Source organism: Myotis davidii, unplaced genomic scaffold (assembly GCF_000327345.1).
Source record: "Myotis davidii unplaced genomic scaffold, ASM32734v1 scaffold262, whole genome shotgun sequence".
NCBI classification, from domain to species: domain Eukaryota; kingdom Metazoa; phylum Chordata; class Mammalia; order Chiroptera; family Vespertilionidae; genus Myotis; species Myotis davidii.
The window spans coordinates 500,245-505,335 of NW_006293541.1; the positions used below are offsets into that span (position 1 = coordinate 500,245).

The following is a 5,091-nucleotide window of genomic DNA, read 5'->3' on the forward strand; positions in this document are numbered from 1 at the left end:
ATCTGAGGGGAACAAGTATCTACTATTATCCAGAAGTTCTGACTTTTCATCTGGGCCATTAATTTCATCCATTCCTATACTTAGACAATACTCACCTAAAATACTCATCTAAAGTAGATCCATGTATAATTCTACCAGGGGAATTATTAGGGATGTGTTCATGGAAGGGTTTGTCCAAGATAGGTCCTTTATAATAGACTAGGGGCTCAGTGCACAAATTCATGGACCTTGAAAGGAACTGTGGGCCACGGTGGGCACAGGGGCAGGTCTCGGCCCATCCTCTGCGCCCGCGCCCAGCCCCTCCTGCCATGGCCCCCTAGTCCCCTGTCTGCTGGCAGCCCCGATCCCACTGCCACGGCTCCCACATGCTGACGGTGCCAGCCCCACTAGTGCCTGCTGAAGGTGCAGAGTGATTGGGACCCGTGCCAGAAGCAGGTGAGAGTGGGCCGTTGCCCGCAGTGGGTATGAGAGGTGGCTGCCGGTCCCAATTGCCCCTCAGGAGCAGGGGGAGGTGGAGAAGCACTGAGGGGCAATTGGCGCTGGCAGCCACCGCTTGCAGGCAATCAGGGCCAGTGCCGGCAGCAGGTGCAGGGCTGGGTGGGACTGCAGCGCATGGGAGCAAATAATTTTTAGTAACCACCAGAAGCTCGCCCCAATGACAGCTACTGGTGCCCTGTGTTGGTCTGGCGCCCCCACTCACCTGCTCCACCATCCTGCCATGGCCAATGCCCACCATGTTCCACGTGCACCCCCTGGTGGTCAGTGCACTTCATAGCAACCAGTTGTTCGGTTATTCTGCCATTCGGTCTATTTGCATATTAGTCTTTTATTATATAAGACAGCCTTCAAAAACATACCAAAGCTTATATTGATAGTAGAAGACCACCAGTGTGTGGCCAACAAAACATTAACTTCATTATCATAGCTGACAATCAGAATACCATTGTCTAGTAAGTGGGAAAGATTAGCAGGTACCCAAGTTAAATGCTTTTCATATCTAATAAGGGAGGAAGGTCTGGGGAGGCGGAAAATGTTTCCACTAGGAAACCATAAGGAGGGCAATAACAACATAAAGTTCATTTTATATGCATTCGATCAATAACAATTAGGTGATATAAGAACAAGGTTTGAGCAGCATCAATTTGTGAGCATACAGGCCTTGTTGACATCTTGGGATGCTGTCTACCTCCTCTGTAGTTGGCGGCTTCTCATCTTGAGATGAAGGCGAGTGTCAGAGACAGGGGCAGATGTCCATTCATGGTTAGGTACCTGAGAAGGTGAGGTCCCTTTAACACTGTTGGAGAGTCTTTCACTAATGTATTTCCCAATGGACAAATATATTTCTGGGTTGTAATAGTCTTTGAATCTTTGTCTCCTGGGAGTACCATGAAATGAAGCTTACTAATTTGTTAGTTACTATAATGCAGAATGTCTGCCTTTTAGTTTTCCTTATATTTCGGAAACAAAAGATTTAAAAATCAACGATATTTTGGGTCCATGCATGCCCAGCAGTGGCGGCAGCTGCCGGCGACACTGTTGTGTAAGTGAGGGCCATGGCAGCACTGTGAGCCACAAGCCGTGCAGCAGGGCAGTCCGTGCCCAACATGTGGCAGCAGTGAGGGCGTGGTGGCTCCAGGCCCACATGGCGCTGCTGAGGGAGCACTGGCCAAGCAGGTCGGCCGATGGGCCACTGGGCCACGGCAGAGGCCGGGAGCTGGGAGCCATGAGATCTGAGGTGGTGGGACCTGTCAGCAGAACGTGTCCTCCCTTGCGTGCGACTTTGAGGCCACTGAGATGAGTCTCATGGCCTGGCCTTTGCAAGTTCCCACATCTCACCAGCCAGGAGTCCGCCAGGGCCATGGTGTCTGTCCAGCAGCAGTCACGGTGGAGAGGCCAGGGTACAACAAACTGGTGGACTTTGACAAGACAAGAGGGGAAGGGGCGTCAGAGGAGGGCGGGAGAATGTCCAAGGCTGGTGGCCAGACCAGCCACAGCGGTGGCACACGGGGACCAGTTGGGGGTCCTGATGGTGGGCCCCAACTTCCGGGTCGGGAAGAAGATAGGCTGTGGCAACTTCGGGGAGCTCGGCTCAGAAAGAATCTCTATACAAATGAATACTGAACTCTCCGATTGGAGCCCATCAGGTGTGGGCGCCGCAGCCGTGCCTGGAACACAGCTTCCGCCCGCAGCTCGGCTCCCAGAGGGTGTCCCTCCGGTCCCTCTGGCCTGCGCGGGAAGTATAGCGCCATGGTGCTGGAGCTGCTGGGCCGGCCTGGAGGACCAATTCGATCTGCGTGACCACACATCACGCTCAAGACTGTGCTCATGATCGCCATCCAGTTATTCACGTGTATGGGGAGTGTGTGCACACCCAGAGCCTCGTTGCCGCGACGTGCAGCCGGAGGACCTCCTGGTGGGGCCGGGCAGCAAGCGCAGGACACCGTCCGCATCATCGACGCTGGCCTGGCCCAGGAGTACATGGACCCGGGACCAAGAAGCGCAATCCCTGCCGCGAGCACAAAAGCCTGAAGGGCACAGCGCGCTCCATGAGCATCAGCACACACCCGGGCCAGGAGCAGAGCGCCTGATGACCTGGAGGCGCTAGGCCACAGTCCACAGGCTGCCTGCGTGGCAGCCTGCCCTGGCAGGCCTCCGGGACGTGCTCAAAGAGCGCCACCAGAAGATCGGGGACACCAAGCGGGCGCCCACTGAGGTGCTCTGTGAGAGCCACCCGGAGGAGATGGCCCGTACCCGCGCTGTGTACCTGCTGCGCCGGCGTCTGGGAGAAGCCTGACCAGGCGACCTGCAGGCTCGTCACACACCGCGTCGCCCCCAGCGGCTCCGTGTTCCGCTGCAAGCGCACCTGGGCGGGGAGCCCCTGCCCAGCCCATCGGCTCAGCTCACACCCACCTGCCTGGGCAAACTCAGCCTAGGGCAAAGCCCAGCAAAAACAGGGCATGGACTCCAGCAACCAGAGCTGAGTGCGGGCGAACCCACTGCCGGTCACCCCAACGCCCCATCACAGCGCCTGCAGAGGCAGAGCGGGGGATGGCATCAGAGCTGCTGTTTCTTCAAGAGGAGCAAGAGGAAGTCACCGCAAAGGCACAAGTGACCCTGGCAGTGGCTCTCACACCCTCCGCTGCGGTTCCGGGAGGAGCTTGTCCGGTGGCCCACAGCCAAGATATAGACTGTGGCCCGGAGCTGCTCACCCGACGTGGGTGACTTCCTTCACATAAGACTGGACGAAATTTCTCCTGTGTCCAGTCCTCCCTTCCAAGAGCATTAACTATTTAAAAGGAGGAAAGGAAAACACCGCTGCCCAGCCCCCTCCTCAAAGTCTGCTGAAGGGAGGAGTGTGAGCTGGAGACCCCGCACTGTCCAGCTTGCCCGCCCCATTAGTGGCATCAAGTCTACCTCGTCTGCCCCTATCCAAAGGCTGTTTTCTCCAGGGGGCGCTGTGGGCATTGCTGCCAGGGGTGAGCCCACCCTGGGCCTCCCTAAATCAAAGGGCAAGGCGCGGTGGGAGTGGCACCCCAAGCAAAATGCTGCACCAAACCTGGGGGGGCATGGCCCGGTGTTCCTGCTGCACCTGCTCCTGGAGCCGGGGGCAGCCACTTGTGTGGCCACTGGGCCATGGCTGTGCCCGGTGTGAGGGCGTCTTGTGTCTGAACCACCCGAAATAGCGCCTTAAAGCCCTGTCTTAGGCCGCAAGAGTGGCAGAGGCCAGGCAGCCAGGGTCAGGTGGGTGGAGCCGCTGGGGCGTTGGCGGTGGAGTGTGCATCTAGGTGTTGCTTTACAAAGTGTACAGAAATGGCATCTCTGTTTCTCTGATGCTTCGTGGAAGCCATAGAACTTAGGGGCTTTTTTAAAAAAATAAAGAAAAATGAAACAAATTTAAAAAACCAACAATATTTTAAACAGAGTCACAAGAACAGTTATTCTCAATTCATTTAGTCCCATAACTATTTTTGTTTATCCTGATTATTTGCCAGTATTTTTTGAATTCAGTTATTTCTTGAAGTTTTATAAAACTTCATTCAGTTTAAAGATATGACCTGTTTAGAGGCTGCAGTTTAGAGTAAGTCAGAGTCCTATTCATCGGTTTTTCTAAAGCTATAACATGCCTGCAAATGCATCAGAGTAAAGCAATTACCGTCTGTGAATAACAAAACTTAAAGTGGCATGGTTACAGAGTTGATCACAATGCAATTGATAAAAAAAAAAAAAAAAACAACTTTGCTTTTCTATAAGATATATCATTCCAAGACAATAATTTCTTGGTAATTAATAATTAATGTAAAATGACATAGAGAACAATATAAAATCTGTATATGTTTAGATTCAATATATAATTCCAGCATATAAAGAACAAATAATATGTAAGATTTTAAAACGTGGCACATACTGGAAGGGGTGTATTGAGCATTGAAAATAATTCATAAACTCCCAAAAGGTGAAATGCAAATACCCAGAGTATCATGGATCACTGGCAGATGCCCCGCCCCACACACCCCCCCACGGGGAACCATCACTTTGCTTGCCTGGTGTCCCTGACTGGACACCTGCTACGCCTGAGAGCTTCTTGTTTGAACTTGGCTCTGAATCTTTGCAAGTTCCTTTCTGGAGCAGACTGAAATTCCTATAACATTCGTTTTAACAAAATGTATGTACGTAAATAGAACATAGTTATTATTAATTTTTATTTGACAAAGCTTCCCATGTCATTTCAAGTATATTAAAAAGGCCTAATTTAGTTCAAAAATATTTCTTTTAAGAAGAGAGAATAAATCCTTGAGATATTCTAGGACCCATTGGAGTGACTCAAAGTCATCTCTTGGTTAAAAAGTCTTAAAATTTAAACTTTGTACAGATTGTCAAATATACTTAACCAAAAGATTGTATCATAAGCTCTTTGTAAATCTAGGTAATAAACATATATTTTATGGTAATAACTCTAAAAGACATTAAACTTAAACTTGTCTTAATATTAAAAATTTTGTCCAGAACATAGAATTCTGCTTAAATTATATAACTTTTTTTTTTTTTAAATTAGGACAACAGCCCTAGCTGGTTTGGCTCAGTGGATAGAGA

At 50.7% G+C, this 5,091-nt stretch overlaps 1 pseudogene; it reads left to right on the forward strand.

Moving 5' to 3' along the window:
- The first annotated feature begins 1,803 nt into the window (after positions 1-1,803).
- LOC102770873 lies at positions 1,804-2,794 on the forward strand (annotated as a pseudogene).
- Positions 2,795-5,091: the final 2,297 nt, after the last annotated feature.